Source organism: Eptesicus fuscus, chromosome 2 (assembly GCF_027574615.1).
Source record: "Eptesicus fuscus isolate TK198812 chromosome 2, DD_ASM_mEF_20220401, whole genome shotgun sequence".
Lineage (NCBI taxonomy): Eukaryota > Metazoa > Chordata > Mammalia > Chiroptera > Vespertilionidae > Eptesicus > Eptesicus fuscus.
The window spans coordinates 31624365-31643236 of NC_072474.1; the positions used below are offsets into that span (position 1 = coordinate 31624365).

Sequence of the window (18872 nt, forward strand, 5' to 3'; positions counted from 1 at the left end):
AAATTTGGAAATTTTGAAATCTCTTTCACTGGTATTACAGGATAAACTGAGTATTGTTATTAAAATATTAAATCTAATCCATACTAGTGGTCACCATTACCTTAAGATAAATTGTTTCATGTGGCAAAGATTTTTAAATGAAACTCTGTAGCCTGAAAATTATTTTGGAAAGAAATAAAGAGAGGTTTCTTCAAATATCGTAGGAATTGTAATTGATAACCAATGCATTAAGCCTCAGAAGATGGAGGTAAGAAAAGATTGTCTTAACATTTTAAATGACTTTCAGAAATTATTATGGGACATTAACTGGTTAAGACCTTGTCTATACAAAAAGAAATTGACAGCCAGTTTGAAATTGAATTGCCATGGCCTAGAGCAAAGAATATCCTTACATGATATTATTCTACAATTTCATTATAATTTTTGATATTTTACAACAGCATATTGTACTATTATCCCAAATAAACTTACAAACTAATTCTTTGAATGTTTGGCAGCAATTTAAAAAGGACATGAAAGGATTTAATCCCTTCCATGGCGTAGAAGGCCCCCTGGGAAGGCACTTGAGCATTCTATATTGGCCCTTCTTGCCCCTTTTTGCCAAGAGGGACCCTCCCACAGCTGTTGCCTGAGTTTTCAGTCCATGCTGAGATTGAAGCCTCATGGTGGCTGGTACCATGGATCTGTCTCTCGCCCAATGGTGTGAGCTGGGCCCTCCCTGGAGAAGAAACCTGGGTTCCCCAAGATATGTGATCAATTCCAGGGCCCCGCCAGCAGGCGAGGGGATCCCAAGGCAGGTGCTGGGCGTGGAGGCCACAGTGGCATAGGCTACCAAGGAGACAGAAATGAACCTCACATCACCCTGCTTGGCCCCGGAGGATGGCTGGTTAGCCAGAGACGGGTAAGATTCCTCAGGGAAAGAACAACCTAAGACAGGCACAGTCGCAGAGGGGCCATCAGGAGAGAACTTTGGGGTCAACAGAGGTGGGGCACAGAACCTGACAAGAGTTTTATCAGATTCAGTTATAATATGGGGAAGAGGTTGTGTTTTATATCTTTCCAGAAGGAGCAATGCAGCCAATTCGGGTGCCAGAGTGTTACATCCGTCACCACAATGGACCCAGAGAAGCTCCTGTGTCCCTTCACTCAAAAGTATTGAGTTGCCCAATGACAGCAAAGCGGAAGAAGAGGAAAACTGAAAGCTATGTAAGGGACTGAGGTGCCAACATGGAGTCATCTGAAGTAGTTAATGACTGAAGTGCAGCAGATTGTGGAAAAGCAAGAAGTGGAAGCTACTTCTTCAACCCTGTTCCTGCTCATGCTAGTATCTGTTAGCTGCCAGTCTTCTGCAAAGTCTTGAGCAGCCAAGTCCAAGGACTCTGAGTAAATATACACCAGCAGCAAAAGAGACTTTCATTTAGTAGCTAAAAATGTTAACATGTCTATAGTTCTGATTTCTCTCTTATTGTTTTGCATTGGCATTGTTTTGTTATTATTTAATAGCCAGAGTTTTTCTCTTGACATTCAAGTTTTGAAAATAATAACATGTATGTAGTTTAGTTTTTGCATTGGCATTGTTTGCAATTGTTTTAATTTAGAATTTTATTCTTAATGTTTAAATTTTACTTTTATTATAGTAGCTTAAAAAACAAAAAAGGGTGAGATGTAGAGGAATGCCTGGGAAGGCAAATGGGCAATTTTCTTTAATTTTCGTCAGCTGAACTCAGGGTGTAGGCACAGCCATACCCTGGGAACATGCTTCCCCAATAAGGCTGGACATGTTAATCAGTTCTGACTTCATAGCAGCCCAGGTGTCGGCAGGGGTGGGACTAGATATGTAAATCTAGGCCTATAAAAATAAACACGCTGCGTGGCTCAAATCGTCGTCATCATGCTGCCTCTCCATCAGAGAGAAAAGATGGCGTCCCACCCAGCCCCAGCTTTGTGAATCTATTTCTGTGTCTTGTTTTCTTTATTTCTATTATTTCTCAATCTCTGGCCGCCTCCACTTAGAACCGGTTCGTTCATCTCTCTTTCCGCGAGGGATGCGGAAAAGGGAGATCCCCACCATGTTTGACCCCCACCGCATCAGGCACCCCAATTCGATGGTTTCTCTTGCTGTGCTAAAGCTTTTTATTTTGATATAGTCCCATTTGTTTATTTTCTCCTTAGTCTCCCTTGCCCTAGGATCTGTATCGATAAAGATATTATTATGACATATGTCTGCAATTTTGCTGCCTATGGAGTCTTGTAGGATTTTTATTGTTTCCCATCTTACATTCAGTTTCTTTAGCCATTTTGAATTTGTTTTTGTGTAAGTTGGTGATCTAGTTTCATTTTTTTCCATGTATCTGACCAAATTTCCCAGCACCATTTATTAAAGAAACCGTTTTGACTCCATTGTATGCTGTTGCCTCCTTTGTCAAATATTAATTTCGTATAATAGCTTGGGTGAATTTCTGGGTTCTCTATTCTGTTTCATTGGTCTATATGTCTGTTCTTGTGCCAGTACCAGGCAGTTTTGAGAACCGTAGCTTGGTAAAATAGCTTGATATCTGGTATTGTGATCCCTCCAACTTTGCTCTTCTTTTTCAGGATAGCTGTGGCTATTCAGGGTCATTTTATTCCAGATGAATTTTTGGAGAGTTTGTTCCAGATTTTTTAAATAGGCCATTGGCATTTTAATAGGGATTGCATTGAATCTGTAGATTGTTTAAGGTAGTATGGACATTTTAATGATGTTGATTCTACCAATGCATGTACATGATATGTGCTTCCATTTGTTTATGTCTTCCTCTATCTCTTTTTTCAATGTCCTATACTTTTCCAAGTACAGGTCTTTTACGTACTTAGTTAAGTTTATTCCTAGGTATCTTAATTTTTTTGGTGCAATGGTAAATGGGATTTTTTTTTCATTTCACTTTCTGTGAGTTCATTATTGGTGTATAAAAATGCCATAGATTTATTGGCATTAATTTTGTATCCTGCTACATTGCCGAATTCATTTATTAGATCTAGTAGTTTTTTTATGGAGTTTTTGGGGTTTTCTATGTCTAGTATCATGTCATCTGCAAATAAGGAGAGTTTTACTTCTTCTTTTTTAATTTGGATGCCTTTATTTTTTATTCTTGTCTGATCGCTATGGCTAGTACTGCTAGTACTATGTTGAACAGTAGTGGTGAAAGTGGGCATCCATGTCTTGTTCCTGTTCTTAGGGGAAATGAGTTTAGTATTTGCCCATTGAGTCTGATGTTGGCTGTAGGTTTGTCATATAGGGCTTTTATTATGTTGAGGTATGATCCTCTATTCCCACTTTGCTGAGAGTTTTTATCAAGAAAGGGTGCTGGATTTGTCAAATGCTTTTTCTGCATCAATTGATATGATTATGTGATTTTTGTCTCTCAGTTTGTTTATGTGATGTATCACATTTATTGATTTGCATATATTGTACCATCCTTGCATCTTCGGAATAAATCCCACTTGGTCAGGGTGTATGATCTTTCTAATGTATTGCTGAATCTGATTTGCTAGAATTTTGTTGAGGATTTTAGCATCTATAATCATCAAGAATAATGGCCTGTAGTTCTCGTTTTTTGTGGTGTCTTTATCTGGTTTTGGGATTAGGGTAATGCTCTTTTCTTCATAGAAAAAGCTTGGAAGTGTGCCTTTCTCTTGAATTTTTTGGAATAGTATGCAGAGGATAGGTTTTAGTTCTTCTTTGAATGCTTGGTAGAACTCCCCTGTGAAACCATCCAGACCAGGGCTTTTGTTTGCTGGAAAATTTTTGATCGCTGTTTCAATTTCTTCTGTAGTTATCGGCCTATTCAGGTCTTTTGATTCTTCTTGATTGAGTTTTGGGAGCTTGTATTTTTCTAAGAATATGTCTATGTTCATAGTATTATTTCATTATTGTTTATATTTCTGTGGGATCGGTTGCTATTTCACCTCTTTCATTTCTGATTTTGTTTATTTGGGTCCTCTCTCTTTGCTTCTTGGTGAGCCTGGCTAGAGGTTCATCAATCTGTTTTTCCTTTCAAAGAACCAGCTCTTGGTTTTGTTGATCTTTGGTATTGTTTTTTTTTTTTTTTTTTTTTGGTCTCTATGTCATTTATCTCCACTTTGATCTTTATTATTTCCTTCCTTCTGCTTACAGTGGGCTTTTCTTTTTGCTCTCTTTCTAACTCTTTGAGTTATAGGGTTAGATAATTTATTGCCATTGTTTCTTGTTTTTTGAGGTAGGCCTGTAGAGCTATGAACTTCCCTCTCAAGACTGCTTTCACTGTGTCCCATAGATTTTGGATTGCTGTGTTATCATTGTTGTTTGTTGCCATGATGCTTTTTATTTCTTTTTTGATCTCTTTGGTAACCCAGTCATTGTTTAATAGCATGCTATTTTGCCTCCAGGTGTTTGATTTTTTATTGTTTTTATTGTAGTTGTTTTCTAGTTTTATGCCATTGTGATCTGAAAAGATGCTTGATATGATTTCTATATTCCTGAATTTGCCTGTGACCCAATATATGGTCTATCTTTGAAAATGACCCATGTGCACTTGAGAAGAATGTATATTCTGTGGCTTTGGGGTGAAATTTTCTGAAGGTGTCAATTAATTCTATCTGATCTAGTGAGTCATTTAGGATTGATGTTTCTTTTCTGATTTTTTGTTTAGGGGATTTGTACAGTGGTATTAGTAGGTTATTAATGTTCCCTACTATGACTGTATTGATATCATTCTCTCCCTTGATATCCTCCAGAAGTTTTTTGGGTGCTCCTGCATTGGGTGCATATATGTTTACCAGAGTGATATCTTCTTGTTGAATTGCTTTCTTTAGTATTATGAAGTGGCCTTCCTTATCTCTTGTTATGGCCTTCACTTTGAGGTCTAATTTGTTAGATAAAGTGTTACTACCCCAGCTTTTTTTTTTTTTTTTCATTTCCATTCACCTGAAATACCTTTTTCCATCCCTTCACCATCAGTCTGTGTGAGTCCTTTGTTCTGAGGTGGGTTTCCTGTAGACAGCAGATATATGGGTCATGTTTTCTTATCCACTCAGCTACCCTATGTCTTTTGATTGGGGCATTTAATCCATTTATATTTAAAGTTATTATTGATATGTACTTGTTTGTTGCCTTTTTACTCTTTATGCCTGTGTTCCTTCTTTGCTTCTTATTTCTTCTTTTTATAGCAGACCCTTTAGTATTTTTGCATCGCTGGTTTGGTGGTAATAAACTCCCTTAGTCCTTTTTTGTCTGTGAAGCTCCTGATTTCACCCTCAATTTTGATTGATAGCCTTGCTGGGTACAGTATTTTTGGAATCAGACCCTTCCTTTGCATGACTTTGTATATTTCATTCCATTCCCTTCTGGCCTGATGTGTTTCTGTTGAGAAATCAGTTGCTAGTCTGATGGGGGATCCTTTGTAGGTAACTTTCTGTCTCTCTCTGGTTGCTTTTAAGATTCTTACTTTGTTGTTGGTTTTTGCCAATTTAATTATAATGTGTCTTGGCATCAGTCTCTTGGGGTTCATTTTGTTTGGGACTCTGTAAGCTTCTTGGATTTGTGAGAGTTTTTTCTTTCCTATATCAGGAAAGTTTTCTGTCATTATTTCTTCAAACAGGTTTTCTATTCCTTGCTCAGTTTCCTCTCCTTCTGGCACCCCTATTATGTGGATGTTGTTTGGTTTCGTGTCGTCCCAAAGTTCTCTTAGGCTCTCCTCCTGTTTTTTAAGGTTTTTTTTTTCTAGATGCTTCTCTGCTTTTATATTTTTTCTACCTTGTCTTCTAGCTCACTGATGTGGTCCTCCACTTCTTCTAGTCTACTGTTGATGCTTTTTATTGAGTTCTTTATGCCATTTTTCATTTCTTCTTGGTTCTTCTTCATTTCCTCTTGGTTCTTACACATATTGTTGAATTTGTCTTCCAACCTTTTCAGTGACCTTATGACCATTTCTATGAATTCTATCTCTGACATTTTGCTTGCCTCCATTTTGTTTAATTTCTTTTCTGGTAATGCCTCCTTTTCTTTCATATGTGGGCTGTTTCTTTGTCTCCCCATGGTCACTCCTCTCTGGTTGTCTGGTTATATAGTTCTCTCTCTTCTGCATAGACTTAAAGGCACAAAATACAACACAACAAGGCACAATGCACAAGGCACTGAATACAAATTTATTCATGATACTAATAACCCTAAATAAAAGTGACCACCAGCGAAAGGAGAATTAGGGGATAAAAATAAATTTAAAAAAAAATAGTGCAAAAATGATATTGAGCAAAGGAAAAAAAGTAAGAGAAAAAAGAAAGACAATAAAAATAAGGGGGCAAAAAGTATTTATATGGAGAGAAAACTCCAATAGAACAATAACTAATCCAAAAAAATGCAAACAACAAACACCCAGAGATGAATGCAAACTACAACCAACGACTAATAACAAATGAGGAGAGGAAAAACAGAAGCAAAATAAAGGGAAACAAATACACACACAAACAAACAAAAAAACCCAAACTGATCAACATTCAAAGAAAAAACAACAATACGACAGAGAGAAAGAAGAACAAAACAAAACAATAAAACAAAAAGAAAAAAAAAGGGAAGAGGGGGGAAATTTTGGATAGTGAAGAAAGAGAAGAGAGAGGTGTGTAAGGACTTGGAGCAGGGGAGCAGAAATTAGATATATAAGTAGGATGAATTTATAACAGGTGGTTAAAAAGAAAGAATAGGGAAAATCTGAAACAGGAATAGGGTAAGAGAAACAGGACAACAGAAGGGGAAAAATGAGGAACAGAGTATTGGCATAAAGGTAAAATTGAGATAGAGTAAAATGATACTAAAAGAAAAATGAAAATAGAATGTAGAACACTAATCCCAAAATAAAATAAAATAGAGAAAAAATAAAATGAGACTTTGAAAAAAGGTAAAATAATAGTAGTAATAATACTAATTAAAAATAAAAACATAATAATAAAAAAGGTAAAATCAAGTGAGAAACAAAGGAAAAAAACTTAGTTTCTTAAGTAAAAGGTAAAAAATAAAAATGTGCAGTAGTGAAGGTCATTCACTTCCTCTACTGTTCTGTTTGGCACACCTGTTTCCTGTCAGGTAGTAAGGACAGTATTGAAGTTCCCTGCGTTCCACTATTCCTCTGTGTCATAAGCTTCAATCCCGTTTTCAAGCAGGCAGTATTCTTTGTTTCTCAGCCTGCCTTTAGTTGTATTTACACAAGAGTCAATTTGTGATTCAACCCCTGGATGGCAGTGTTTCTGTATTGACATCCGGGACTATAGGTCCTCTCTACCCAGTATTTAGATTTTGTTTTCTCTGCCACACTTAGTATTGCGTTGGGGGAATGGATTTCCCCATAGCTGGTTTTCTGATTGTTTCTTCCCACTCTGATCCCCAGGTTCCACAAAAACAACTTTCCCCTGAAGTCTCTGAAAGTGTTTTTAATTGGGAGATCCTATGTAGTGGGCTTAGTCATCAAAATCAAGGATTTAAAGAGGAAAAAAAATCAGAATAAGTGCACGGACTCGCAACTTTTCCCCCAGCATTATGCGCGACTCTGTCCCGGTCTTTATGCACACCTTTTTCTCCAGGTACACTGGTAGAACTTCAGGCTGCCTTTCTGTGCCCAGCCCAGCTGTGGGTTGATTTCTAGAGTTCCCTTTTGCCAGCAGCCCTGTGGATCCCCGTCAACTTCGTGGGCTACACTGACCCCAACAGCCACGGATTTCGTGGGGCACAGACTTCCTCTGAAACTCTAGATCCCGCTGCGCGTGTTTCTCCCTCCAGCCTGGTTCGTAGACCTCACCTTTCTTAGGTGATATCTGACCTTTTCATGAGAAGGTGCAGGGCTCATCCACATCCATGTATTCATGCTGCTTGAGACCTGGTGTTCCTGGGTTCACAGCTGGTCCCTGGGTGTTGTGGTTGTAGGGTCCTGGGAGGTATCTGAGTTTTTCTCGGTTGAAGGTAAGGCTAGGCTTCCAATCACAGCCACTCTCCCCTTCAAGATGTTGTGGCCTCTGCGGCAGAGCCGGCTGCTCTTGGAGAGATTTCAGCAGCAGTAGAGGCTGCCCAGTCAGGGGAGCCCAGTCTGGCAGTCTCCAACAGTCCCTTGAAATATAGCTGTCCCTCACTCACAAATAGAGACTCCCCGCATGTCCACACACTCTCCTTTCATTCTCTCACTCACACACTATCTTGCAGCCTGCCTTCCCGTTGATAGCTATTTTCCTCCTTCCCAAATGAGTATACTTTTGATGGCAACAGACATCAGTTAGAACTATTCTAGACCAACTGAGATGTGTATGTATAATCACCCCATTAATGATTTCTTCTTTGCCAAAAACAATGCTCAATTCTCATTTTACTTAATCTCTTAGCACTATTTAAAACGATTGCTCACTCACATATCCTTGACATGTTTCCTCCACTTTGTTTCCAGGACATCTCATTTTCCTAGTTTTTCTCTGATCTTATTGATTACTAGAGGCCCGGTGCACAAAATTCGTGCACTGGGGAGGGTGTCCCTCAGCCCAGCCTGCACCCTCTCCAATCTGGGACCCCTTAGGGGATGTCCGACTTCAGGTTTAAACCTGAAGTCGAATGTCCCTCTCACAATCTGGGACCACTGGCTTCTAACCACTCACCTGCCTGCCTGATTGCCCCCTAACTGCTCCTCTGCCAGCCTGATTGCCCCCAACTACTCTCCCCTGCTGGCCTGATCACTCCCAAGGCTTTTATTAGTATAGATATGACCATTCACAGAAAATTTTACTAACCCTGCTTTACAATAAGGGCTTGACAATTGAATCATTGGATCCAGACACCAAGATTTCCTTTCTTTGAATAGTGGAGGGAATAATTATCTTGTCTTTAAGTTGCCCTGAAATTAAAATGAGATAATGATTTAGAAAAGTATAAAAGCACCATATAAAGACAACTGTCTTTTTCATGTACTGAAAAGACAATAAAGTGGTAAAATGAAAAACACTATTTTTTTATTCTCCCCCTTCCTTCCTTTACATCCTTTATTTAAACTTTGTAATTTATAAAATTTTCACTTATTTTCTTTTTTTAATATATTTTATTGATTTTTTACAGAGAGAAAGGGACAGAGATAGAGATTAGAAACATTGATCAGCTGCCTCCTGCACACTCCCTACTGGGGAAGTGCCCACAACCAAGTTACATGCCCTTGACCAGTATCAAACCTGGGACCCTTCAGTCCACAGGCCAACACTCTATCCACTGAGCCAAACCAGTTAGGGCCAATTTTCATTTCTTTACATTCAATATTATTTTGTATTGGTTTCAGGTTTTATATTAGTTACAGAATAGTGGTTAGACAATCATATACTTTACAAAGTGTTCCCCGATATTTCCAGTACCCACCTGGCATCATACCATCATTACAACACTATTGACTATATTCCCTATTTAAGTGACAATGGGTTTACAGGTTCCTTCCAGTCTTTCTTTTGTGTTGTTCGCCTTTCCTTTTCTTTCTCACTTCTTCATCACTTTCCTTATATAGTATCTCAATTGGCCATCAAAGCTCAGTGAAGGCACTGGGAGACGCTTAATCCATTTTACAGACCAGGACACTGAGACCAATTCCAGTTGGCTATGGAACTTGACTCAGTAACCTCCCACCCCCGGGTCTCTGGAGAAGGTAGAAGGCTTTGCACTCACCGCCAAGGCATGCTCTGCCATGGGGCAGGGAGGCATGAGCTTGCTTTTGGGTGAAGGCAGGAGCAGGAGTCACCGCCTCTGAAGTGCGAAGGCTGCCTGGGCTAGGCCAGTTAGCACTGGGAGCTTGTCTGAATCACATCAGTCAGTCCGGTACCCTACAGTGCAGCACCCCTCCACTGAGGTGGCACCGCCCCTCAACCCCTGTCTCAGAGCTGTGGGTCCTTGCCCCTTCCCCCAGGCTACCTTCCATGCCCCTTGATCCCTGGCCTGGCCCACCTACATTTTGGGGCCACTGCAGAACCTCTCTCTCTCTGCAGTGAGGCAGATCCCTGCCCTTGGTCTCCGCAAAGCTGTGAATCTGTGGCCAGAGACCTGGTCTGTGTCTCAGCAACCCCATGCCTGTGATGTTCCCAGGGCCCAGCTGCGCCTCCTTAGGCTGTGATGTTCTTGGGGACCCACGGGAGTGGCTAGGCCGGCCGGCCATGCCTCCCATGGGCTGTGATGTTCCTGGAGCCTCACGGGAGTGGCTAGGCCAGCTGGCCATGCCATCCCTGGGCTGTGATGTTCGTGAAGCCCCACGGGAGTGGCTAAGCAGGCTCAGCCACTCCTTCCCGGGGCTGCAATGTTCCCAGGGCCCAACAAGCGCAGCTAGGCAGGCCGCTGCCCCTCCCGGGGCCTGTGATGGACCTGGACACCTCAGGTGACATCTGGTGCTGCCCACCCCACCCCCCTCCCTGGCCTGATGGACTGGTACCTTGTAGGTGGTGTATTCCTGCAATAGGGCTTCCTGCTGCGCTCTCTGCCGCCCCACCTGCTTGCCTCCCTTCTCCACCAGCCCTGCCTACTTGCCTCCCTTCTCCGCTGGCCTCACCTGCTTGCTTCTCCACAGGTTCGTGGCCTCTTTCTGTGCTGTCTTGAGATGCAAATTAACTGCCATCTTGGTTGGGTTAATTTGCATACTCGTCCCTGATTGGCTGGTGGGCGTGGGTTGGGTGTTGTGAAGGTGCGGTCAATTTGCATATTACTCTTTTATTAGGTAGGATTCCCCAAATCTGTTAGCTGGTTCCTTTTTTTCTCTCAGACATAGTACTCCAGGCTTAACCCTTTGTACTCGCTTGCTTTTTTTCTCGAGCTGCTACCGATGCTAACCGTGTCGAGTCACACTTGACATCCGAGTGCAAAAGGTTAAGTCCCTGGATCTCTCCTCTTCTCAGTCTTCACTCACTTTTCTGGCAATCTTGTCCATTTCTGTTACTTTAAATAGTATCTGTATTCTCAAATTTCTACCTCCAAACCAGATGTATCCTCCAAACCCAGACTCAGTATTTCCATTTGGATATTTAATATACACATTAAACTTAATGTTTCTAAAACTGAACTTGAATTCTTCCTTCCCTGTGAATGCCACATCCATTTGTGGCTAGGGTTCAGGATCTGAAGAAGGGGCCATGCACAAATGAATACACTAGACAAGAAATATAAATTTAGAAGGCATAGGGGGCCAGGCTGAAAACTTCCCTCTAGTGAAGAAGCTCCTTAAAAACTTGGTTCCATCTGCCTTTTATTCCCTTGAATACACATTTGCCCTTTAGGAATGCAAACAGGCATATCAAAGGTAAAGTCTGGTAAACAGTAAAAAGATTATCACGTTAGGGCAGTGGTTGGCAAACTCATTAGTCAACAGAGCCAAATATCAACAGTACAATGATTGAAATTTCTTTTGAGAGCTGAAAACCGACTTCTGTGCATGGGCCACGAAGTTTCAATCGCACTGTACATGCGCACCCGCATGTGGTATTTTGTGGAAGAGCCACACTCAAGGGACCAAAGAGCCGCATATGGCTTGCAGGCCGCGGTTTGCCAACCACTGGGTTAGGGAATTGCCTTGAGCCATTCGACCAACATCAGGGCAATACTATGCTGATTTTCAGTCCTGCTGAATATCACATTAATATGCTAACTACTCTTGGTCTTAGCCTCCGGCACTTCCCAATCCACAGCCTTTCTATATCAATTGATGAAGACTCCATTTTTTTCAATTGTCCATAGCAAAAGCCTTGGAAACATCACTGATTCTACTTTTGCTCTAATATTCTCATCCAATCTATGAGGGGATCACATGGACTTTACATTCAGAATATATCCACAACCTACCCACTTCTTACCACCTTCACTGCTACCATCTGGTCTGTCTATCATCATATCTTGCCTGGATTACTGCAATATTCTCCTAACCTGTCTACTTGCTCTCAATGCCCCCACCCCTCAAACTTTAATTTCCACAAAGGTCCCAGAAAGGTCCTTTCAAAGCATGGGAAGTTCATGTCCCTTCTCTGCTCAAAATACTCCATAGCATGCCCATTTCACTCAGAGTAAAAGCCAAAGGCTTGACAATGGCCTAGATGCTCTTACATAACCAGGATCTCATTGATTTTCTGACCTCATATCCTATAACTTTGTCCCTTTTTCATTACTCTTTAGACATGCAAACCTCCTTGTTATTACTCTATCATGTTAATCATGTGACAGCCTTATGACCACTGTCATAGCTATGCTCCCCAGGTATCTGAAATTCAAAAATCTTTCATATCTTTCCAGTGTTTGTTCAAATGTGTTCTATTCAATGTTACTAATTTTGAGCATCTTATTTAAACCTGGAATCTGCCCTCTATTCCTAGAACTTGAATTACCTTTCCTCTGAACTAGATTTTCCCCATTGTACTTATTTCCTTTTAGGTTGTTATATTTATTGTTATAGTCTGTCTCCCCTTGCTTGAATGTATGCTTCATAAGTGAGACACCTTTGTAAGTTTTATTTACAGATGTATTGTTGCCTGGCACAGCAGGATTCTTGCTTCTAGTAAACTTCCACAGTCATCCAATCAATTATTCCCAACTCTACCATAGTGATAGTCCTAAAAGATAAATACTAAAAGACTTTTAAACAGGATAAAGATATGATTATAGCTAGCTCTTGATCTCAGAATAAACTCTGATGGCTTTCAAATTATTTTGTTAAGCCAAATAGCTGACACTGCTTTATTGTCCTAAAAATCTATTGCTTTAGAATTTTAAAACTGGCCATCCATTAAACGATGTAACATTCCAGTGGTTCACAGAGAACGTTTTATGCTACTTGTTTTAAATTTTATCATTCTTCTTAAAGAACATTAACAAATGGGAGAAAACCTTCTTGCTTATATACTAGTATTCTGCTTATCCTTAAAAAAAAAAAACCAACAATATAGGGATATAACATTAAATATATAAATATATTTCATTTGTCTAGTAAGTGATCATGTTCAGGAAATTCTGAATAGTTTGGAGTGCCTTTCATTACCAAAACTTAAGACCCTATATTTTTAGGTTACTCATTGAAACATTCAGTTGATTTTAGAAATACGGGACATATCATAGAGCTTGACATAAGATGGACTTATTTTTCAGCCACATTACTGATCCCATGGTGACCATGAATATGTCAGATTTTCTCCTTAGGCTACATTTTTCTCATTTGTAGGGTTTAATATTAGTAGATTCTCTCCTAGCTCTAAAGTTCTATAAAAAATATTTAAAGACATTGGTTAGTCTTAAAAATGCATAGGTTTGTCTTTAAATATACACTGAGTGGCCAGATTATTATGATCTCTGAACGCATAATGTTGCAGACGTTTGTAGGCAAATTAGCTGTACACTGCTTCGGTATGGGATATGGAAGCCGGAGGCCTGTTCGAACACCTTTGCTGTCTGCAGTTACCAAGATAAAATGTCTCCAATTCGCACAGGAACACAAGGATTGGACAGTCGAGCATTGGAAAAAAGTCATGTGGTCCGATGAATCACGTTTCCAGTTGCATCATGCAGATGGCAGAGTGAGAATTTCATGGAAACAGCATGAAAGCATGCACCCCACATGCATGAGTACAACCCTTCAAGCTGGTGGGGGCAGTGTTATGGTTTGGAGCATGTTTTCCTGGCATGATTTGGGCCCTTTAATTCGTGTGGAACAACGTCTGAATAGCACAACATACCTAAGTATCGTTGCTGATCAAGTTCATCCTATCATGTTGATGGCGTATCCCAATGCAGATGGCTTCTTCCAACAAGACAATACGCCATGCCACAGTGCTAATATTGTGAAGGAGTGGTTTCAAGAACATGAGGGAGACTTTACCTTGCTTAGGTGGCCCTCACAATCACCAGATCTCAATTCAATTGAGCATTTGTGGGAAGAAGTTAAGAGCCATTAGGCAACCATCAAATCTCACAGAACTGGACAGTGCTATTCATCAGGCATGGTGTCAGATTCCTCGCATCACCTTTCAACATGATGTGGAGTCAATGCCAAGAAGAATCGCTGCAGTATGGAAGGCAAAAGGTGGCCCAACGAAGTACTGATGGGGTGGTCATAATAATCTGGCCACTCAGTGTATATGTATTTATATATATTAGAGTCCCGGTGCATGAATTCGTGCATGGGTGGGGTCCGGCCAGCCTGGACAAGTGGGGGAGACATGGGCGGTTGGCCGGCCTGCCTGCTGATCGAACTCCTGGTCGAGGGGACAATTTGCATATTAGCCTTTTATTATATAGAATATACACTGAGTAGCCAGATTATTATGCGTTCAGAGATCATAATAATCTGGCCACTCAGTGTATAAATGTAAAGTATATCATAAAGATGGATAAGTAAAGCTGATATCGGAAGGTGCAGATAGATTTGAGTTTTGTACTATTCAGTTTAAATTGGGGTTATTGATTACAAAGGATATTTAGTATCTATTAGTAAAAGCAGCCCCTACCACTCAAATGGAATAGGATGAAATTGGTTTAAATAAAAGCTTTTAGGACTGAATAATCAAGTTCACTTTGATTATTTCACAGAGGGAAAGCCTATAGCCTTTGGATTTCCAGAATACAGGAGAATAATTTGGTCTAGTACCCATATTGTTTGATGTGGGTATGCCTTTGGCCACTGTTAATTATAAGCTTCAAAAACAGTATGAAGGTAACAGAAACATTACCATCAACATATATTAATGCAAGGATATTGGAAGAACAGTGAATGTATGGTCAAAAATTAGAAGTTAGAGATGACTTGGGATTTAGTCTCAACTCTGTCCCCTATTCTGATTTTAGAAAAAGTATTTAATCATTCTGGTATACAGACCCCACTGTTAAAAGGAACTGAGATATGATGCCATAGGTCCCTCCATCCCTAACACTCAACAACTACTTCTAGACAAGGCATCTTTGATGTTCATTTCATGGCATCACAGATTAGTATTTCCATGCAACTACCTACCCAAGGACTTGTGACAAGTTATTTTGGGCAGTTTTCATGTAATTTAATTTTTCTTTCTCAGTAATAGCATCATGATGATTTTCTAAATGAAACAGAACTCGTCTAAATTCTATATTGCAAAAATGGAATTAGGGTTAAATACAAGTGTTGCATTAGAGAGCTGCATTGAAATAGAAAGGTAAATAAAATAGATAAATTAGGGAAGTGTCCCTTTCCATTTGGGTATTTTTAAAAGCCAAGACTTACCAATTTTCCAATGAATTTGAAGCAACATTTCTTTTTATGATAATTTATATATATTCTAGTCAATAGTCAAAATGTAAACCAAGAAAGCTATCAAATAAGTTATACAACTAAGCACTTATATCAGATCCTTCCATCTTTATACAGGGTGAGGCAAAAGTAGGTTTACAGTTGTGAGTACAGGAAACAACTTATTTTTGTATTATTATTTATTAATTATTGTATTATTTTCCAATTTGTAAACCTACTTTTGCTTTACCCTGTATATTCAATAATTGTTCATTTGCTTCTCCTTTCCCCTAAAAAAATATTTTTAAATGTTTTGAAATGCCACTTACTAAAGTTCACCCAAAGTAGAAGTTTTAAAACTCTTTAGATCAAAGAACTTCTGAATATATACTTTTTGAAATATGTTCTTTGTTTCACCAGCTAGAGATGACCTATTTTCCTACAGTTTCATTAGTAAAAGTCTAACAACACAACAACTAAAAATGATTTCCTGAAATTTTAATTTCATGTGGAAATTATTTAGAATTTTCTTTAGGACATAGAAGACATAATGTGGGACTGATTTCATTCATATTGAAAGTAGAAAGGAAATAGTGGGTAACTCCCTCTACTTGGTTTAGTAGGGTGGTTGCTTTCTAGAATGTGAAAGTAGCTTGTTATTGCTTGAGTATTGTATCTCAATACCTCAAGATGTGTGTCATTCAGTGAACTGAAAAGTGATTCATATTTCTTAGGTACTAACAAATATGAATTTTATTCTTAGAAATTAAAATTCAGTTGTGTAGGACGATGTTAAGGTAGCAAGCTTAGATTTGAGATGACTTCAATACTCTCTCTACTTACAAAATATACTGTAAAGAGCAAGTTATCTCTAAGATAAGGAGATCAGGCATTAATGGCTGAAACTAAAAAATTAGTAGTTTGAATTTCATTGTATCTTAGTTAGCAGAAAAAATATAGTTTTACATGCTTTTGCTTTAGCAAATCAGAGGCTTCCTGAATGTTTCACCTTAAATAGAATGATTTTTCTGGTGGACAAGGATTGTTCTTTACAAAAAATAAATGAAAACCATGTAACATAAAAATTGCAGAGGACATTTGTTTACCAGAAAATTATAATTTGCCAGAAATGTAGAGAGATCAATCTATGTATTTCAGACCAAATAATAACACAAATAAAAAGCAATGACAAAGACAACAATAACAATGACAGCTAATAGTTATTTAGCACTGTGTGCTGGACAACATGCTAACTATGGTTTTTATCTATATTAATCCATTTAATCATTACAATAACCTTATAAAATAGATCCTATTATTATTCCTACCACTGTTTCTACTGTCAAGCAAAGCTTAATTTAAGAAGTTTCATGAGCCCTAGCTGGCGTGGCTCAGTGGATAGAGCGTCAGCCTGCGGACTGAAGGGTCCCAGGTTCGATTCCGGCCAAGGGCACATGCCTGGGTTGCGGGCTCGGTCCCCAGTAGGGGGCGTGCAGGAGGCAGCTGATCGATGATTCTCTCTCATCATTGATGTTTCTATCTCTCTCTCCTTCTCCCTTCCTCTCTGAAATCAATAAAGAAATATGTAAAAAAAAAATAAGTTTCATGAAACTTTTCATCTACTATTTCCCCAAATTTGGTAAGGGTGGGCTTAAATCTAGTTGTATAGAGTCACAGTTCTTTACTTTGAGAGTAAATTAACTCTTTAGCATAGGGTGGTGTCTCCCTGCAGATGCAGATTATAACAGAGAAGACCCCCTCAGCATGTCGGTATCCCAGTATCTTTCTTCATTCTTTAAATGCACAAATTAGTTATCAAACAAATTTCATAAAAGACTTTCAAGAGTAATTACAGGTATTAAAACTTTTCTAAAGAGTCCCCTATATGTACTTGTCACCAGTCAAATCGTTCTCCTTCCTCATTCTCCAATGAACATAATGGAAGACTCCTCGACATTTCAGCTCCTGAAATATCCCTAAACTCATTTATAATTGTGTGTGTTTTTTTACTTACTGTAAATGCTCACAGATATTAAATAGTTGTTTAGCTATTGTTTGGTTTTAGTATTTCAACTTACTTATTTGGGACTTCTGGGAAGATGGAGCAGTTGAATGAGCAAGATAAAAATAAAGATTATGTTTTTGTCAGAGCTATATTGTTTTCATCACTTATGTAATTCTGCATGGTAGCTGAATACATTGGAAACTATTTAATACAATTTCTTTATTTTGCAGGTAAAAAGAATGAAGACACAGCAAGCTTAAGTGACAAACACAAGACAATAGAAGAAATGGGACTCAAACCCAGGAAATGTTTAGACTCAATGCAATGGGTTTTACATTATTTATTCATTTACATAAAACAAAACATTGAGAAACTTTTATGAACCCATTACTGTGTGTTGATTTTAAACCTTTCCTTGAGCATTGAGTCATGATGGTTTAATGGAATTTAAACTGTACTGGGCATCAAGAGTGTAGGATCTTAGACTCTTGTCACTAAATAATTTTATGACTTGGAAAACATTAGCACATTTTCTCTGACCTAAAATCTAAAATGAGGATTTTGAGCTAGATAGTTATTCTTAGTATTATCTTTCTTATTATTCATACAGACAGGGAGTTAACCAGAGTGTGTATTATGGTTTTGTGAAAGAAAAGAAGTGGGATGCATGACCTTAAGCTTTGCTTTACTTCTTTTTCTTTATCAGTTTCTCAGTTTGTACCAGCAGTTATGCCCTACGACTAGAATCTCTCTGGAAATAGCTGACTCTTATGCCATTGAGAAGATCAGGAGGTTTAGCTCTTGTTTCACTGTAACCATGCCCTTCTCCATCAAAACTATCTGTTGACCTCCTAGGTAACAAAGAACTCCAGGCAGATATAAAATCTTTAGTGTAACTGTGACTTAATTATTTACATAGAACTATTGATATCACGTTCCATTTTCCTGAAGGCTTTTCTAATGTGATCTCTATTATGGTTGGTACTATAATATTGCTTATTTACTGAGAATGAAGTATTTTCTACTTGCTCATAGTATTTATAAAATTTTTTTCTTTGAAATTTAATTTTGAGCTACTTTTAGTTTTTTTATTTTTATTTATAAATCATTATTTTTTTCATGTACAAGCAATCTATGGTTCCTTACCTATGTATAAGAATATTTCTTATTGCTCATTAACTGAGAATAAATACTGTTGATATACTGAATTTAATTCTAGCTACTTTTAAATTGTGTATGTGTGTGGCGGAGGGAGAATTGCATCTATGCATATAAATGTCCTTCACCTTTCCTCCCTTTTTTCCAAACAGGAATCATTTCTACCTCTTATTTTTGCCTGATAGTTTTCTCCCCACCTGAACCTCATGGCATCACATATTCTATAAATACATAATTGTAATTGCTCTCTCATTTAATTTTAAGAATGTAACATGATTTAGTTAACATTTCCATTTTTTTTGATACTTTGGTTGTTTCCTGTTCTTTTTAATATAAATACTTCTGTGATAAATATCCTTGTACATAATCTTCTACCATATCTTATATTACTTCTTTAAGCTAGATTCCTAGAATTGGAATCATTGGATCCAAAAATGTGTCATTTTCAGTTTTGTTTTGTTGGA

At 38.5% G+C, this 18872-nt stretch overlaps 1 non-coding gene across 1 annotated transcript; it reads left to right on the top strand.

Annotated features, from left to right (window-relative positions):
• Positions 1 to 610: 610 nt before the first annotated feature.
• Positions 611 to 686, top strand: MIR9217 (microRNA mir-9217). The gene has a single exon (NR_130510.2). It is a non-coding gene; the product is annotated as a microRNA mir-9217 (primary transcript).
• Positions 687 to 18872: the final 18186 nt, after the last annotated feature.